Raw genomic sequence first — 19201 nt, forward strand, 5'->3', positions numbered from 1 at the left:
TAGTCCCCAAACCCTCTTCAACAGCTAAAAAATGCTAAGTGAGCTTTTGTCCCTTATTCCTCCAAAAGTAAGAGAAAAGCTGCTTTTATGTACAATGCTTTGCAGTCAGACAGGGTGTTTCTCCAAGGGATGAACAGGCTTTGAAGGGTTCCTAAGGGCGATCCCAGGACTGCAGAGCAGGCTGTGGGCAGAACCAACCCCAGCCCGCCTGCTCCTGCGGGGGGTCAAACACCCCCAGGGGTTATACAAGGAGGAAGGGGCGAGGTGGCTTCCCCTGCTGAGGGACTGAGAGGGAACAGGTGCTGGGCTGTGGGGATGGTCCTTCCCCTCTGCTCTGCCCTGGGGAGACCACACCTGGAATATTGTGTCTGGTTGTGGCCCCTCAGTTCCAGCAGGACAGGGAACTGCTGGAGAGAGTCCAGCGCAGCCACCAAGATGCTGCAGGGAGTGGAGCATCTCCCGTGTGAGGAAAGGCTGAGGGAGCTGGGGCTCTGGAGCTGGACAAGAGGAGACTGAGGGGGGACTCATTCGTGGGGATCAATATGGAAAGGAGGAGTGTCAGGAGGATGGAGCCAGGCTCTTCTGGTGACAACCAGTGACAGGACAAGGGGCAATGGGTACGAACTGGAACACAGGAGGTCCCGCTTAAATTTGAGAAGAAACTTGTTTGTGGTGAGGGTGTCAGAGCCTGGCCCAGGCTGCCCAGGGGGTTGTGGAGTCTCCTTCTGTGCAGACATTCCAACCCGCCTGGACACCTTCCTGTGTAACCTCATCTGGGTGTTCCTGCTCCATGGGGGGATTGCACTGGATGAGCTTTCCAGGTCCCTTCCAACCCCTGACATTCTACGATTCCATGACCACGGCGCTGGGTGCTGAGGGCAGCCCTGATGCTCCCACCGCCCCCCGCCCGGCCCGTCTCCGCTCCCCTCAGGGCGGAGGGCGGGGACGGCGCGCGCCTGGCCCCGCCCCGCGGAGGGCCTGTGGGGGGAGGAGGCGGCGGGCGCGCGCCTGGCCCCGCCGTGCCCGCGTCCCGTGCGGCCGCCATGTTGTTGTGGCTGTGAGACGCGGCGGAGGCAGCCGGGAGGCGAGCGACTCCGGTCCGGGCAGGAGGCCGCGCCCCGGGAGGGGGTGTGGGGGCTCCGCGCCATGCCCTGCCCCGCGGTAAGGAGCCGGTGGGGGCCTCCGGGCTCGTCCCGGTGTCTTGCGGGGGGGTGGGCCGGCCTGCCGGGCTGGGGCCTGGAGAAGGGCGGCCGGGCTGTCAGCGGCGGGGCCGCGGCCCGGCACGCCCCCTCGGCCCGCGGGTGAGGAGCAGCGGCGGGGATCCGGCTCCTTCCGCTCCGCTCGGTCGGGGCTGTCGCGGGGGGAGGCGGCGGGCCGGGGCGCTCGCTCGGCACCGCGGCCGGCGGCGGCCTCGTCCCCGGGCGGGCGGAGATGCCGTCCCGGGCCTGCCGCGGGGAACGGCGCGGCCCTGCCGGCGGGGCTCGGGGGAAGGGCCGTGGCGTGTGGGCCCCACCTGGCGCAGCCGCCTCCCCGCCCGCCCCGCGGGCTGCCCGTGTCCCCCAGCCGGGGGTCGCCTCACGGCGCTGGCAGCGCCGGTCCGGAGCTCGGCGGCTACTTCTGCTCGGCCGCGGTGTCGGTTGTATTCAGCTGTCCTTGCGCTTGGGGCAAAATTCCCGTTCTTTTTACAAGTGGGACTTGTTAAGGCTTTGTCTTTACATCGTTTTGGGGCTTTAATTGTGCCTCTTCCCCATCTTCCTCTTAACAGTCCTATTCTTTTGATGGGATCTGAGCAGATGTTGCCCTTCTCTGGTAAGTAGTTTTGCCCTCCCTGTCCCCCCCAACATGGAGTTTTAAGTTTTTTCATTGAAGTTATTCCCTCTTCTGTTCATTCTTTTAAGGAATGTTGTTTTATCAACAGATGAGACCTCGTGTTCCTTCTCATTTCACTGTACAGGAAACTGATTTCTTTCCTTTTCATGCCCACTTCCCTCATGGGGGAAGGCTCGTTATGAGTTTGTAGCCCTTGCAGGCTTCAAGTCTGACAGGTGCTTTTCTATGTGCTTCACCTGTTTGTTCTCATGCATGATAAGCCCATGGAAACATGTGCAATGAGGCTTTCTTTTTAGAAGAAAAGTGCTTGCCTAGTGAATCATGTCATGTAGTGGTACCGCTTGGCTTTATGGTGACTATAAAGCTGTATTTAAATGCCGAGATAAGTCCATTGGGAAGGGACGGGAGTATGACTGAGGGAACTGTGGCGGGTTTCTTGTAATGCCTGTCATGCTCTAAGCTTTAGGTAAAGAACTGGCTGCCTTTCGTCTGTTATTAAAGCATGTGCTGTAGTATTTGAAAGTTAACTTTTTTGGTGGAGGTGAAGGTGTTTTTATGCAGGAGTGCTTGTAGATAACTTGAGGGGAGGAGACCAACATCTGATATCTGCATTGCTTCAGCTGGGTCTAGTTGCAGTGGTTTTGGAAGATAGAAAAAGTGCTTTCTTTTAGTACAGGAAATACTGTGGACTGTAAGTGTTGAAACTTTCTGCAGATAAGTGAAGGCGGGGCCTGGGATTCCAAAATGTTTCAGTGACAAGTGTTTCTATGTGCGTGCTTTGGAGTTTGGGGAGGGGCAGATGTGCAGAAACAGTAATGTTGAGCAGTAGGGTTTTTTTGAGTGATTGCACTAAAAGGTGCTCTTGTCCTACTTCAAATTATAGGAGTGATATTGAGAAACAAGCTCAGTTCCCTTGCTGGTAGATAGTTATAGGTACCTATCCAGGGTAGTGTTAATATCCTTTACAATAACTGTCTGCATTAGAAATTATTAAAATAACAATGTTAACCTGCTTAAGTAATATGCTATGCAACCCATAAATGATACCAAGTAGGTGGAATAGGTCAGCTTGATAAACTCCCTTTTTTCATAAAAATGGCCATCCACAGCTGGAGAAGATGGGAGCGAAGCATGCCCAAGCTTCTGAAGACGGGGGATACAATATTTTATCTCAGATCTCATTCCACCTACGTGCAACCCAGGATGGTGGAGAGAAGTATGTTGTCAGCCTTTCAAGAGTAGGAGGAACGTGGCTATGCAGTGCTTTGCTGGCAATTAACTCGTAAAAAAGGAGTAACTTAAGGAGGAGGGTATTGTCAGGCTGCTGGAGTAACAGGCAGAAGCCTGACAAGTCTGCTGTAGCGAGAAGAACAAATTGTCTCCATGGAGTGAATGGGAGGAACTGGGTTAGCGTCCAGCAGAAAGTCTGAGGTCTTTCCACTAGTGGAGATCAAAGGGATGTGGTGGCTGTTCCTGCTCTGGGATGTGTAGCTGGATATAGTGAGATAAGACTCTTCTTGATATTGGTGGTGTCTTCTAGAACATGGAACTCCAAATAGTGTAGTTGTGCTTATCAAATACTGTCAACTAGAACTGGTCCAGGTAGTTAAATATCCACTTGTTCAATAGTTGCTTTCATTGGCTGAGTCTAAGTAATAGAAGTTATGTTTCTTTCAAAATAAGCTTCTAAGTACTAAATTGTCTGAGCCACAGTGTGCAACTGTTCTGCATTTGTCTCTAGTTTGAGTAGCTGGTGGGGTAAAGACCTGCCTGTTAGATCCCATAGGGGTTTTAACTCTGAGAATTGAGCTTCATGATTTCTAATTCCACATGTCTTCTAGATAGTGGTGCCATAACTTCCCAGTGCTGTCAGGAAAATGTTAGGAATATGCCTAGCACTCAATTCATGCTGTAATTCTTGTCAATTAACTGGATCATTAAAAGAGAACTGTATCTTTGTGGAGCTTCAAAGTTGCAGGGTGATTAAGTGACTTGTGTGAAGGGCATAAAAGTGAAGTTAGTGCTAATTCAGGAATTTGTAATACTGAGGTTTTACTATGCCCAGTAAAGGACTGAAAACCTCAGCTCCTGATGAATTACAGCTTCTACCTTGGAAGCTTTAATCCTGAACAGTGCAGGATTGCTGTATCCTGGCGGGTGTATTGACTTGCATGTCAGCTTTTTGTATCTGCCTGTAGGATGGGCAAAGGTCACACAACACAGCATCGTTTGGTATCAACTCTCCTCATTCGCAATGTAGTTAAGAACAGAAACAGCAAAGACTTTGTCCCCTTGCTTTGGGGTGAACAGTTGAGCAGGACTGACAGAATGTGCTTGATATCATAGAAATCTAATCGCAAGCTAGAGCCTGAGTAGCCCAGACCTGTTCTTCTCGTCTGTTTAATAGTTCCTGGTGTGAAGGAGGTGAGATTCAGTGAACCATAGCGATTCTGGGAAGTGAGATTTTATCCTGTAAGGAAGACCTCAGGTCGGTCTCTCCTGATCAGAACTAGAAGGAAGAACAGCCTGTAGTAGCAGGGAAGAAATGTGGTGTTATCTTGTTGAAACCAGTGGTATCCTCCTCTTATCTATTATGAGATGTCTGGATTCTGTTGGTCTATGAGCTAAGGGTGCTCTGTTCGCCTTCAGTAAGTAGCAATAAACCCTAGAAATGTGTTGGAACTGCAGCTCCACACCATGCAAAGTGAGCTGGGGAAGAAAAGCAAAGCAGAAGGCTTTCTGGCATTAAAATGGAAATAGATGAGCTATTTCTGGAGTCCTCGATGTCCATCACAAAGCAGCGTTTTTAAAGGCTTAATTTAAAATACAGTTGCTGATACCTAGCTTTGGTTCATCTGGTGAAACACCTCTGATTTAGAATCTTAATCTCAAGTTTAGGAAGCAGCAGTTGATTTGATGTTTGAATGTGACTGCGAGTCAAGCTCTTAACTGGCAATGTGCTCTGTAGGTCGGATGGGGGGCAGCTGAATACTTCATGGGCATTAATGCTGAAAACAGTTGCAACGAAGGAAGCTTGGTATGATCCAGCTTGAAGGTTTTCTGATATTTGTGTGTATATATGCCTGAGGCAACTAATGACATTGTAATAGGTGGTGGAACCCTTCCAAACTCTGATATGGGGGGAGTGGCGGGGGGGGCGGAAAACAACCCCAACTCTGAAAAAAACCCTACCTAAATAAGTGGTTCCTAAATAAGTTCCCTTCCTTGAGAGAGCTGAATTTCAGAAGACTTTTGAAGCTGGATGGCCTTTAAGTGATACTGCAACTAAACTTGTACAAGCTGCCGTATTGAAGTATTACCACTTCTGAAAAGTTAATACTTAGAACAAGATACTAGTGGAACCTAATTTTAGAGAAACTGGTCTGTTATTTTGCCTCTTGACTAGGAATGAAGTGAAAAGCTGTAAAGCATCATTGCTGGGATGGCTCGGGGGCAGGCTGTTGTGTGACCTACCAGTCATGCCAGTAATGGAATGCGTTCTCAGTAACACATGCTGATAGATCTCAGGTCATATTAAACCCCTCTTTTAGATAAACCAAAATTATTGAATTATAAATACTTTAAAATATAACTTTGCAGTTCAGTGTTAGTTGAAAGAACATCAAAGAAACCAAGCCTTGGAGAAGTCGTAGGAGGGGAAAAGCAAATCAAGCTCTTGCTTTGCTCAGCACATCTGTCTGTGTTTTGCAGTATTCATTGGGATGGACTGACCAGCTGCGATGAAAGTGAAGTTGGTGTTGATGGCTTTCATCGGAGATGCTTGTCTAGCTGATGCTTTGACTTTGACATCAGTTCATCAAATTATTTTCCAGTATATGAATAGCATGGTAGTGGTCAGCTTTAGGGGTTTTGGCTGTTACATATCTTGTGAAGCATTAGAACTAGTGAACTAGTGCAAGTTGGGAAGCCTGAGCTTAGCTTGGAAAATTATCCTGTCACCTATGGAATCATCTGGAAGCTAGAATAAAATCAAAAACTTGGTGTTAGTCCTTGGCTACTTAGGAAGAGCTGGGCTTTCAGGAGGGCAGTCAGAACAGCCCCCCACCCTGACTGGAGTGTGTTCTTTATGGTGAGAGCTGTAATGGGGTGTTCAAATGTTTGGATTTCTGAGACTGGTTGGCAAGGCATGCTGCCACAGGCCTCTAACTCCTGTAACATGGCATAAAAGACAGTGAATATCCACGTGGGAAAGATTTGTGTTTGGAACTCGGATATTTAACTCTCTTCTTCCTTCCTGTTGTGTATGTTGATTTCAAGCTGTATATTCTGTGCTCACCTCCATTTGATTTTTAGCCTGATCACCTCTGCGCTTCCTGCAGAGTGATGGTTTCCACAGGGTTGGATGGGGCTTCTTCAGACTCTCCTCTGGTGGGGTGGCTGATACGTACGTACTTCTGCAGATAACAAGTGGAAGCCTCCAGTGTGAGGAGAGTTGGCTCTTATAGTACTCTTTTTAATCTTCTGACAGAGCTTTAAAGTAAGAAGCTGCAATTGCATTTTAACTTGGTTAGAGGAAGAATCAATTTAAATGTGCTTTTCCTCCTGCTGGATTAGGTCCCTGAGAAGGCTCGTGCTGCTCAGTGCACCCATGAGATCCTTTGAGGTGGAAGCAGGATTTAGGTCCTTGGTTTCTTGAGCTGGAGCAGTTCTGCAGGTGCAGGCACCTGATAAACTTGAGACTGATTGTACTTGGAGGATGTTGGGTGTCTTGAGGGTGTTTTTTTGCCTTGGTGTAATTTCAGAGCCAAAGTTATTCTTTACTGGGGCTATCTCTAGCAGTTGTGCAGGATCTGCCCTCTCAGGTCCTACTTTGTTTAGCCCTTATTGGGAAAAGAAATGGAAAAGACTTTTTTCATTGTCATCTCAAGCTTCCTGCTCTTCAAAGAAACAACCGTATCAAAGTAACTTACTACCTGGATGTGCTTCTTCCATGCTGTGAATACACTATCCTCATAGATGACACTTCTACTAAGGGCTCTCTTGTTTGTGGTCTTTCTTACCCTGTTTTAAGAGTGTGGAAAGATTTTCATCAGGGAAAACCAGTGAACAGCTATACTTGATGCTTTAACTGAGATTTCTGAAAGCAAAATAGCTTGAAATAGAGATCTCTAGCCAGGATGCCTGTCCATGTGAGGTGTCCTGTGTATACAAGTCTAACAGTCTCTTAAGTATTTTTGATTATTCTGGTTCTCTATAAGGCTTAGTTCTTAGAATATGTAGTCAGTATGGGGGGAAGTAGTGCACTTCAATTTGTGGAGGAAGATTGCTGCATTGCCATAATTAAGTCTTTGTAGTTTTTCTTTCTAATACCAGAGATTTATACACTTGTATAGACATTATTTATAGAAACACTGTTAGAACAGTTTTCTCTTGCCCTTTTGTGGGCCTCATTTCCTTCAACTTGGGGACTAGAAACCAGGGCAATAATCAAAGCATTAATTCTGTAGTGTTACCTGAAAGGACAGAGCTTCAGGAAGAACTAAAAATAGTTCTGCTTTCCCTCTGCCTTTAAAATAAGGTTTTGGCTCCTCTATCAACTGGGCCCAGGCAGGCTCTCAAGAGAATGGAGCTGTTTTCTCCAGTGCTGCTTTCTCAGCTTGTGGAAGTGCCTGGGGGAAGCTGCTCCTGGCCACCTGCGTGAGGGAAGATAAATTCCTGTCTGCACGCAGAAAGGTGAAGGATTAAATCCAGGCTGGGTTGGCTTTCCGAGTGCCCTTGGATTGTGAGGCCGAGGCAAGGCTTGCCCATGGGACACGTTGTGTTCTCCCCAGCTCACCCCTCTGAGCAGCCTCTTGTGTGGGGTGATGTGGATCACAAGCCTTCCGAGTGCTGTGTGTCTCCTCTTTCTCTGTGGTTTGACTGTTCTCCACAAAAGGATTCTTATGTTTTTTTTTCTGTACGACTGGTGGTAGGATTTCAAGAAAATAGACGGAAAATCAGACCTTTCCTTGAGTCTTTGTCATGTGGAGTTTAGCACCTCCCAGGTCGAAGGTAGACTACTAGAATTTTGATTTCAGTTATTTACTTGCTAGAAATTGTAGTTGAAAGTATTGAAGAGTTGAGCGAGACTGAAGACTCAATTAAAGAAATGGCAACAAAAAGACTGACCACCCAGAGAGATTGGGAACAATTGATTTGCATCTACTGTAACCCAGGAACTGCTTGTGACTGGAGTCTTAATACCTTTAACATCTTACAGCAGATGTTACTTGGGTAAGATAAATTTCAATACTTTTGAAATGAAGCTTCAATTTTGTTGTACAGAAGACCTAAGAATGATGCAGTCTAGGAGCTGATCTAGCTTAAGACCTCTGTCTTACCACTCTTATGCTTCAGTACGTGTTTTTGAAGTGAGTTTAGTGCTGAAGCTGCTTATGGAGGTGGCTGCAGCGAGGTGTGGAACTGGTGGCAAGTGTTTCCCTGACATTGCCCATCTGGTAGGTAGAAGGGGACCAGCAGCTGGACTCTCCTTGTTTTCTGTGCAAGTAGAGCAGGAAATGGAGGAAGGTGGTTGCTGTGGCTGCCTGATTTCATCTCTCGTAGCCGTAATTGACCTAAATGTGTACCTGTGAAAGCTTCACTTATTGCATTGCTATCTGTAAGCTTGTAATTGCTATCATTGAAACTTAAACCGGAGATAAAATGAGATGCTGTGAAGTTGTGCTGTTTGTAATTATACTGTTTGCAGCCTTGATAAGGTGTTTGCTTGGAGGCTTTTTCAGGCCTGGTTCTGGATTTGCTACAGCTGAAAACATCAGTTTTATTTGCTTCCAGCCTTCAATGTCTTCTCCAACTTTAAAAACTACTGTTATCAAAGCTGACTTTTTTTGTTCTGTGGGTTCTCTGTAAGTTCAGGCTTTTAAAATATTTGTCTATCTTGTGACAATGAAAAGATGAGCCAAAATGAGAAGTTATGAGAAGAAAACTCACCTGACATATCACAGTGCAACTTTGCTTGGAACTTAATGTGAACATGTTGCTCGATCCATTCTGTAGTCAGGAAAGTTAGCTGTGGTCAGAATACATTAGAAACATTTTATCTGAGCGGTGTGAGCTGATAGCTTTGATTTTTATTGTTCTATTTGAGTTTCCCTTATTTTCTTTTGTCACTTCTGAGAGCAATTATGCTGCTGTAATGTAGGCATTGTTGCACTTTTGATCCAAGAAACCTGACTAAAATGTCGAAGCAGATTGCAATTTGAAGTTTTTGATTATTTTCCTTTAATAAAAGCAAGTGAAAAAGCAAGCGAAGTGTGATAATGTAAACTTGCAAGTTTATTGCCTCTGCCTGCAGACCTCTTACTACTTTCCATCTAAGCACTGTGCATATTTTTAAGTGGTGAAGCTTTTCATCAAATTAATGACTAATCCTTATCAAGCAAGTGTTCATCTTTACAATTAAGCATTCCTGTTCTTTAATTGTACGGTGATTGGCAGACATACTAGTCATGAGTACATTTGAGAATTCAGATTCTCAATTTTTTTCTCGCTGCTGGTAGCAGGAATTTGCTGTGAACAGTGCATTATATTCTGGTTGGATACCCATTATAATTAAATTATCATCTTTGTCTATGTTCACTGAACCTTTATTTGAGTAACTTCCAAACGAATGCACCTTTTTGCACTTTGGGAAAATCTGAACTCTCTGAGGAAAAAGGAGGAAGATGGAGCAAGGTAAATATTTCAAGCTCTGCTCTGCTTTCCTTGTAGGTTTGGCTAATGGATTATGGTCAAGGCATAGTTGTTTTCTAATGCAGAATACAATAGCCTGCTTGTTTTCTTTTCCTTTGCACTGGAATCTCTTAATCCCTTCAGACTCAAGCATGAGTAGCACATGATTTGGAGGTGTTTGGTTAACGCACTTCACTGCTGCAGAGCATCCCTGTGCGTAACAGATGAATAAATTTGGACTGCAGGGAGAAGCCACATGGAAATTTTCAGTTTTGGGGATCCATGTCTAAGTGTTTAATATTACTTTTTGCTGGGTTGTGTTCTGGCAAAACCAAGGGGAAGCACCTGGTCAGTTAGACTTTGAAGTAAGGAGATCAGATCTCTGCTTGAAAACTCCTAGTTCATGATAAAAAGGATGACAACTTCAATATACTGAGATTATACCTATATGTTCAAATATTTATTAGAGTATTTGTATGGAAACTTCCTTGCTGGAAAACTGTGGTGGGACAGTGAATAATTCTTTCAGAATCTGTGACCATATGGGATATCAGTGGATATAAACCTGTATAAGTCATACTCTTAAACCCCTATTAAAGTAAAATAATTATAAATATTAATTAACAGATAATTTCAGAGAATAGTAACTTCTTGTATAGCTCCACAAAGGTAGGAACATGCCTGATGACTGTCATGTGGCTTTTTCCCTCTTCAGTTCTGCGGGCTTTAGTAGCTGGAACCACAATGTCTTCCACATGTCAAACTGGAAACTTAGCTTTTATACAACAGGATGGGTGCCGATACTTGGAGAGCGTAACCGCTAAACACTGATGCCATGAGAGGACGAGACAAGGTGACTATGTTGTTGGGGTTTTCTAAAATAGAATGGGATTCCCTAAAATGCTGAAATATGGTAACAGAGGATGGTTAAAAAAAGAAGATGCTGAGCTTGCCCCTTGGTGCTGCTTTTGCAGAATTTGGTATGTTCAGCACCAGATCGCTGTTGCTTTGCTTGGAGTAGCGTCAGTAACTGATTGTACAGCAGGTGAAACCTGGTGCCTCCCAAGCTGGTTCACTCCAAAGAAATGCAGAAATATTTGGGGAGCTCTTGTCCTGGTGCCTCTATACTTAGCTCGTTATTCCAGGCAAATTATCTTTTGATTGTCAAGTGCTGACTGCCAGGCTGGTTTAAGCGCTGTCTAGCTTTCAATTGCTTGGCCATTTGAACTCCTCCTCAATATTTTTATCACGTAGGCGCTTCTTGCTGTGCACTCTTGCAAGGTTGGTGGTAACCCAACAGTGGAAGGGTGTGAGGATGGAAATTTTGGAGTAATTCGCTGAGAGGAAAAGAAACCAGCGTCAAACCTGCTGTTGTAATGAGGTTGGAGTAGGCAGCAGTCTTTAAACCTGTGGGGTGGTTGGGTTCATCGCCGCACTGGGTGTGCCGTTCACGGGGAGGACTCAGCCCGGGGAGCTGTGGACACAGACTGAAAGGATTGTGCTTGATTTGCCGAGTGTCAGGTTGGTCTAACAAAGACAATAAGAACTATTTCTTGCTTCAGTTTTTTATGACTAGTTTTTGAAGAAGCTGTTTGTATAGGGTACAAGTTGAGGTGCTCCCTGTCTTTCTGAGGGTCACACCCAGAGAGCAGCCCTAAATTACTAGTGCTGTTGCCTCATTCCTCAGCCCGCCACGTGCTCATTCAGCACTAAGGTATGAAGACTTTTCCTCTTGCGTAAGACAACTTGATCTGTTCTGCTTGGGGAGGGAGCAGTTTGGCAGCTCACTGAAAAGTCGTATGCTGCTGGGCCCTGTAGCTTCTTTTATCCTCTGAACATCACTATTTCAAGTTTTTGTCCAGCTTTTTAGACTGTCTTAGCAGTACATACAACTGCCCGAGACCGACCAGCACTCAGATGATGTGATTATCTGGCCAGGCTTGCTGAACGCGGCTCCTCTACTGCTGCTACAATACTTCTTGGTCTTAGACCCAAATGGTTTGACATTCAAACTGGAGACCTAGCAGGGCTAAGCCTTATGTACTTCAACAGATTTCAGGAGGCTCAAAATTGCAATGTGGCTTAATCTACCTCATCCCCTTTTCAGTTTCAAAATATTTCTACTAACTGTTATTGTATTGTTATGTTTGTTGTTTTTTTCTATTTCCTCCAACAAAATTCAGTTTTTAGTTCCATCATAAACGCTTGGCTACCATGTGTCAATCCCAGCAGACCAAGTGTGGTATACTGGGTAAGAAATAATTATTCTAAAAATACACCGCAGATTCATTTATTTACCTAAACTGACTTCACTTACCAAAGGCAAGCAGTGATAAGTTAAAACATGCCTTGTCAAAAGTCAGTCTTAAGTGACTTGTATCATGAAAAGGGCAAGAATAGACTTAAGGGTTTTTGTGCAAGAATTCCCACATTAGAAGTAAGCAGGTGGGCTGGAGAGGATCTAGTTAAGCTTACAGTTTAAAGAAAGGCCTGATGCCAAAAATACATCCAAAACCTAATTTATGTAGTTAAACTGCACAATTTTTATCCTGACTCTTGCCAAGATAATTAAAGAATTCCTAGAGCTCGTTTGAATTTCCAGGCTGGGTTTGCAGTGCGGTAGCTGCTTCTGCAGGTGCAGAGAACACTCAGGTCTGTTCGGGTAGGTTGGTGAGTATTGGTGGTTTTATTGCTGGAAAGATTTTGCTGTGAAGAACATTAATGGTGCAGTTGTAGATGTTGCCAGCCTTTTTTTTTTTTTTTTTTTACTGCTTGTAAAAGGTCAGCTTTTAAACTTTCATGAATGTACGAACAGTAAACTTTAAACTGGTGTTGCAGCACCTGTTTTCTGGAACTTCAAGCCTCCTGTTTGACTCTGGAAAATTTAGGAGGCTGGTGTTCAGATCTGTTTAACTCTTGGTAGCCAACTAAAATGCAAAAGGTGAAGGAACACCCTAGGGCCAGGTCAGAGAAAGCTTCTCCAGCTGGATGAAGATCAGTTGTGGTAAAACAACTCATTACATGCGTCATGTTTGCAAAAGAAAACACAACCAGCACCGTATTTCGATAGCAATTAGTCAGGTTTTGCCGTTGTGGTCTCCCCTGGGTGACTTTATGCCAAGCATTGTTGAAAGACTTGATTTAGCAGAGTTTGTACGTGTTGAAACAAATGTGATGGGTTGAAAGCTGTCTGAAGGATCTGCTGCTTGTTGGCTGACTTCTGAAGAGCCATTTCACTTGTAACCCCTCAAAAATCATGCCAGTGATTTGGATATTTTAACTTTTTTTTTTTTTTTCCTGAGATTTTAACCAGAACTTGAGGAGTTTAAACAACATACTGATAGTTTATTGCATATAAGAATGTGGAAGAGAAAGTTGTGAATCTTAGTGTGAAGCTTTGATCCATAGGTTGCGCTGTGTGAGTGACAGCTCAGCCTCCACGTGGCATTCAGAGCATCTTTGCTGTGTTATAAAAAGCTTGTTGCCTGGTGCTGACATAGAGCTTTTTGTAACCTTTAAACTCTGCAGGTATATAATAGGAATTTATCTTGTTAAAACCTGCATTTGCTTAAAGAGTTAGCTCCTGATTATTCACCCATGTCCTAATCTCCAGATCTCGGTTATTGAATTATGAAGGTGTGTGTCACTCTAAACTTACTGGGTAGGGAAGATTTTTCCTTAACAGAAAGAAGTAAATGTGACCTGTGACAAACAAACAGCTGTGCCCATCTTGTTAGACCTTTTCCATTCTTCTGTTTTGTTTCTTAAGTACAGTGTTGAGCTTCTAAATTAGGATTTGGTACTTGGTCTGCTGGGGAGTATTTTTGCCTGTGAAATTCTGGAGATTTGTCCAAATACTTGGGGAGATGAGGAGCGTTTAACTTCAGCTTTAGCTTGGAGGTGATGTGTTTTACGTTATATTGGATGTCAATTTTACACGGTTTCTTTTTGCGGAGGAATGGGGAAAAGTCCTTACTAATGCCTTGTCTAAACAAAATAGGCTGTGTGAATACTATAATATATGCTGGGTATCTGGAATAACTTAAAAATGAAGTGCTTGATGATGAAATGTGTTGAATGGAAGAGTCTGGAGGCTTTAATTCTGAAGTAAAGAATAAGTCTTCTAATTTATTTAGCTAGGTTTGCCCTACTTTCAAGCCTCACTGAATTTTCAAAGGGAGATGTAGCAGGTGGGCTTTTTGTGCGTAAAACAGTAGCCTTGAATGATATCCTTAGTATTTTTGAAGTTGCTTGATGTAAAGTTTTCACAGAAATGTTGCTCAAACTGAGCTGGTGGGATGGGAGTTAAGGTGAGTTCATCACAGCTCAAATGTGGTTCTTCCTTTCAGTACTTTAGCTCCTTGTCAAAAGTGACACAGCCCCCCTTGCAGACAGATTTGAGGTAGAAATCTGCAACTTAACCTCATTTCAGTCTTGCTTCAGCCCATTGTATCTTCTGAGTTTAACTTGGAGACTTAGTGCTACATTCAGCATTTCTAGACTGGTATATTCTGAGGGGTGGGGGGGTTTAATACAATACTTCTAGACCAAGGTTGCTGCAAGTAAAGCATTTAACAACACTTCTGCAGTGCTTTATCTTCTGTAGGTGAAACAGTCCCTGTCCTAAAGTGAAGTTGTTGGTTTACAACAGCCTGTACTGTGCTCTGGGACAGGTACAGGGTAGTAGGGTTGGATCATGCAACCCTGGAGCTGAAAATACTGTCTGCTGTATGGCACTGGGCTGTTGGTGCTGAAATTCTGGTACAGAGAGGCCTAAATGTTGGAAGGGTAGACATTACTACTGATTTTCAACTTACCCATCAAAAATGCAACTCCTGAAACCGTTCTGTATCTCAGTCAAACTGGATTTGTCACCTGCAGAACACAGCAGGTTTGCCTGGCTCTGGGTTGTGTACCTGTGGTGCTGCTGGAGTTGTACTGGGGATTTATGTAGAAAGTGGACACAGATTGATTTATTTTCCTCAGGACTATTTTATTAATTAACTAAAACAGTTGAATTGCCAGTTTTTGTTTAGCATTTGTGTTGAGTTTTGCTATCTTGGTAAATGCTCGTGTGTGTTCCACAGGTAAAATGTGCTCAGTCCTCGTGGGTTGTTGGATTTGTGGATGTTCGCTGGCTGTGTGTTTAATTCAGGAGTGAGAACGAGTGCGCTGAAACTTCAGACTGGAAAGTTATTCAGTAACTCTGGTTTGATCACTGACCTGCCAAACATAATGCTGGTGAACTTAGCAAGGTTAAATGAAAAATGTACCAGACACAAATGTGTGTATTTCAGAGCCTGTTCTAGAAGCAGTAAAACCTCCATTGGTGACTGTACTCGGGCAGATATTCCTCCTGGCTCTAACAAGACTAAAAATTCAGTTATTCATAGTGTTCAATACCTATACAGTTAGGACCTCTAGCTCTTGTTTCTGAGGTTTTACTTTATCTTGACTGTAAGCAAAATTATCTTCTGTCAGCTCATTGTAGTGCTGAAAAGGCCTGATTTGCTTCAAACTTCATACAGGGTAACCAGAACACACGTGTTGCTGTTTGCTTGGGTGCGAGTTACTGCGGAGCATCGGCGGATCGTGTCTCGCTCTGCGAGGCAGAACCCAGCCTGCTAGCACATTGAATCTCTTTCTGATTTGTCAAGATCTCAAGAGGAGGAACAAAAAGCACTTTGTCCTGGCTTGGCTCATGGAGACTGCCACTTGAATGACTCTTTCTAGCTGTCTATTCACTCATTTCCTGAGCATGCCGCTCTTGCTGAGTGAAGCTCATTGTTTGTAGAAGTCACTTCCACTGTCAAGTTCAAAAGCTTTTCCTCTAGAGCTTGAACATCTCAAACTATAATAGTTTCAAATGAGGTACCTGTTTGAACAGTTCCAAGTTCAGCCTCGTCAGCCAAAGTCAGTGAAACTTCTGGCAACTGGTAGCGCTTGTGTAAAATAAGGCTGAATCTTCCTGCTGCCTTCATCAGCTCCTTGATGCTGGGTCTGCTTTTCCTCAGTCGAAGAGTAGGACTGAAGGTGCTTTTTGATCAGTGCAGAAGCAGCTCTAGAGAACAAGGATCTCTGGGGTTTTGATGGATTCTTCAGAGAATTATTTGTGCTTGTTTATGCTTTATTGCTGAATCAACAGTCTGACAGAATATCCTTCCAGGTTCTGGTTCTTTTTTATGTATGAAAACATTTCTCTTCATTGCCAATCACAAGTGTCTGGGTACAGTAAAAAGTCAGTCTTTATCTTGCTGTATAATTTTCATGTGCCTGTTTTCTGAAGCTCAGTTCAGAGCTTTAAACTTCTCATGCGTGTTAGAGCTGTGGGAGAATGTCCCTGATGCTTGCAGGCAATCCTGAAGTATTCAGTTTATCTTTAAACAGTCGAGCTTGGTTTCCTGCTGTTTATTTCATGCTTTTCAAGTTTCTGTTTGCATTTACCTTGGTTAAACAATAATAATTAACTCAGAGTATTGAACTGATTGAGTTATATTGGAGAACAAACCAATAACCATAATGCAATAAGCATGATTGTAACTTCCTGGTGATGAAAATTCCAGTAGTGGAATACTTGATTTAGTTTTTAAGCTTTGAGAAAATACCAGTGGTGACAGAACAACTTTATAACTGACTCTCACTTAGGCAGCTACTTAATTCTACCAAAAAGCTGGGTGGTTGGGAAGAATGTAGTGTCTTTACAGCTGTTTATGATAATATAGGGAATGTCTGGTGAGCTGCTTGTTCTTTGCATTTGAACACCAAAGAATTTGCTGTCCGCTTACATTTTTTTAAAATTACTGATGAATGAGTCTGGGTGCCATGGTTTGCTTCCTTCTAGTGATTCTAGCTAGACATATTTAAACTGGAAGCTGCAGGGTTAAGGACACTTGGATATGGCTGTCTTGTCCTCCCACCGAACCTCCTGAAGTGGATGTCCGAAATAAGTAAGAACTGCTCATGTGGGCCTTCTTTTAGAAGGAGACAAGATACAAGGTCTGGCTTTAGGTGAGGGCTGTAGGGCAGTTTTGTGTGCGGCTGGTGCACACTGTGGCTCTAAGGGTAGAGATGGAGCGCTGTTGGCTGCAGGTGGCTCTGACAGTGTTCTTGGCACGACAGCTTGGATAACCAGCGCTGCTGTAGAAAGAGCGTAGATACAGCCTCATAAAACCTCACTGCACAACTCTGAAGAGCTTTGTCCTGATGTCTTGTGTAAGGACCGCTCTGACTCAGTGGGGAATATAAGCACATGAGACAGTTATCACTGTGCAAGTCAGAATTATTAAGGCTTCTGGCCTCACAAGTGAGGGTATTAGTTCTATCTCATTACCCTATTAAATTGCGTACTGTCTCAAAAGCTTGTTTCTTGCCTCCCTCGGTGGCGTTGTGTTCACCATTAGGCTGTGTGGGCTGAAGCCCAGCTGTGTGCTCTGCTGCAAGGTGATGGGCACCACGGAGCGAGCACCTCGAGCCTTTCTGCGCAGCACTGAGTGCAGACCATCAGTTAAACTCGAGCATCTGTGTGCAGGCGCTGCCTTTCCTGTGCTGGGAGATGCTGTCCCTTGGCAGAGCTGGGGGTTGATGCTGCTCCACACCAGTTCAGAAGCTTCTAGGAAACTAGAAACTTGCCCCCAAGGCAGCTTCTGATAGTGTATCCTACTGGATTATCTCTCAGTTTTACAGATACTGCCATGGATTAGTGTTCTATCTTAAATATAGGTATTTTGAGCAGTTATTGCAGAATTTAAGGTGAGTGCTTATAGAACAACAGTGGGTTTAGAGTCGAGTATACCTTAATGGCATTATCACAGAATCCCAGAATGTCAGGGGTTGGAAGGGACCTGGAAAGCTCATCCAGTGCAATCCCCCCATGGAGCAGGAACACCCAGATGAGGTTACACAGGAAGGTGTCCAGGCGGGTTGGAATGTCTGCAGAGAAGGAGACTCCACAACCCCCCTGGGCAGCCTGGGCCAGGCTCTGACACCCTCACAGGGAACAAGTTTCTTCTCAGATTTAAGTGGAGCCTCTTGTGTTCCAATTTGAACCCATTACCCCATGGCAGCTATCATATTGACTGAACCATTCTGAAGGTACTTCAGCATTGTATTTGTGATAAAGTGATTGCGACACTGGGACTCGAAGAGGAATAGATCTTCCATGTGCACACTCATGTGAGAATGACAGAACAGCACAGACAAGGCATGAAGGTAGTGTTCCTTTTGCTGTGATTTGGAGTATGGTGCAATTATCCTTTGCATTTCAAGCATTATGCAAACTCGGTAACGCGTGGTTGTTCAGAAGTGACTGCAAGCTGCAGGTTATGGGAAAGTCTGAGCCCTTCTAAAGAGAACGTACCTCTGTTTCTGCAGTCCACGTAAAGAAAACTGCTTGCAGAGCTTGCCTTAGACTCTTTCCTTGGGTATGACATGGCAGGAAGATGGTTCTAGTTTTCCATCTGCAGGAGAAGTCAGTCTTCTAGCTTTGGTCTCCCAGGCTTTCTGTTTTTTCCTCTTTCTTGGGTTTTTAGCTTGCTTGTGCACAAGTTAATTCTGTATCAGTCAAGTTGTTAGAGGAGAATACACGGTAAGGAACACTTAGAAGCTTCTATAATGGATTGATATGAACTGTTCAGACATCTGCTGCTTTTTGTCTCTGAACTTGCTCCTGACTGCTGAATGTAAAGGAAATACATGGAGGGAACATGTATCCCAAGAGTGAAACTACTTGAAGTCCTGATAGCAATGAGGATGGATTTTAACGGTTATGAAATTAATAAAATATCATCTCTCTAAATGTGGTCTTAAACTGCCTGGTCTCCTTAGCAGATCTAGATGGTCTTTTCAGGCAGTCTGAAGCTTGCTTTTTATTGCAGGCAGATGTCTTGATGACCTGGAGGAAGACACTGCTGGGCTGAGGAAGTCTTTCTTGCATTTGTTCTCCTTGCTACCAGGTTCTGTAGTGGTTAGTTTAACTACAAGTGACAGTGAACTAGCCTTGAGTGCCTCAAGACAGAATTGCCAATGACTGGTGGAGGATCTGTACCTCACTTCAGACTGCCTTTTAAAGGTGTCTTGGCTTTCTCATGGAGTGCAAGAGACACGTTGGCTAAGGTGGTACTGGAAATGGGTGGTAACTTGGAATGGGGAGAGTTGGGACTCTGTAAAATTGGAGGTAAGGCAAGAGGAAAATGAGCTGACATGTTGTTCCTGCAGTGATTTCCATACCTGTAGCAGGCCTATACATTAAATGGATGCTGCTAAAAACCTTCCTGCCATCCTCTCTTCTGTAAAGGCAAAGTGGCAGCTTGCGTTCCTCACCCTTGCTGCTCTAATTCTTCCCAAGGCTGCTCTTGGTGCAGCTTTGCTGGGGCTGTTGGTGCACCCTGCGAGCCTTTTGCCGTGAACGCCACTGGTGTAGCCCCTGATTGAGCCTGAGGAAGTGTCACTGGCTGGTTCTCAAGTCTGACATCACAGCTAAGAATGGGGATAATGAAATAATTCCCACTGTGGTATTCATTAACTCACATTTCATTCAATGGCTCCTAAGAGGATAAGGAGTGTGTTAGAGGTGAACTTGCATAAGACTTCTGACATTGTTTTGATAAGATAGACAAGAGTTAAAGCCATGGCAGACCAAGTCTGAGCATGGCAGTGGTGCCTCGCTGAGACAGGTGGCATG

General features: G+C 44.5%; 1 protein-coding gene across 5 annotated transcripts in view; it reads left to right on the forward strand.

The window, feature by feature from the left end:
- Nucleotides 1-1003: 1003 nt before the first annotated feature.
- Nucleotides 1004-19201, forward strand: part of MTMR3 (myotubularin related protein 3) — an 80632-nt gene continuing 62434 nt past the window's right edge. For 4 of the 5 annotated variants that reach the window (XM_082066134.1, XM_082066137.1, XM_082066138.1 and 1 more), the window contains exon 1: nt 1004-1161. The gene's annotated coding sequence lies outside the window, so the exon portion shown is untranslated. Of the gene's footprint in view, nt 1162-1765; nt 1810-19201 lie in introns of all 5 variants that reach the window. The other variant, XM_082066135.1, reaches the window with a different exon arrangement.

Source organism: Streptopelia decaocto, assembly GCF_964273445.1.
Source record: "Streptopelia decaocto genome assembly, chromosome: 15".
Classification (NCBI taxonomy): domain Eukaryota; kingdom Metazoa; phylum Chordata; class Aves; order Columbiformes; family Columbidae; genus Streptopelia; species Streptopelia decaocto.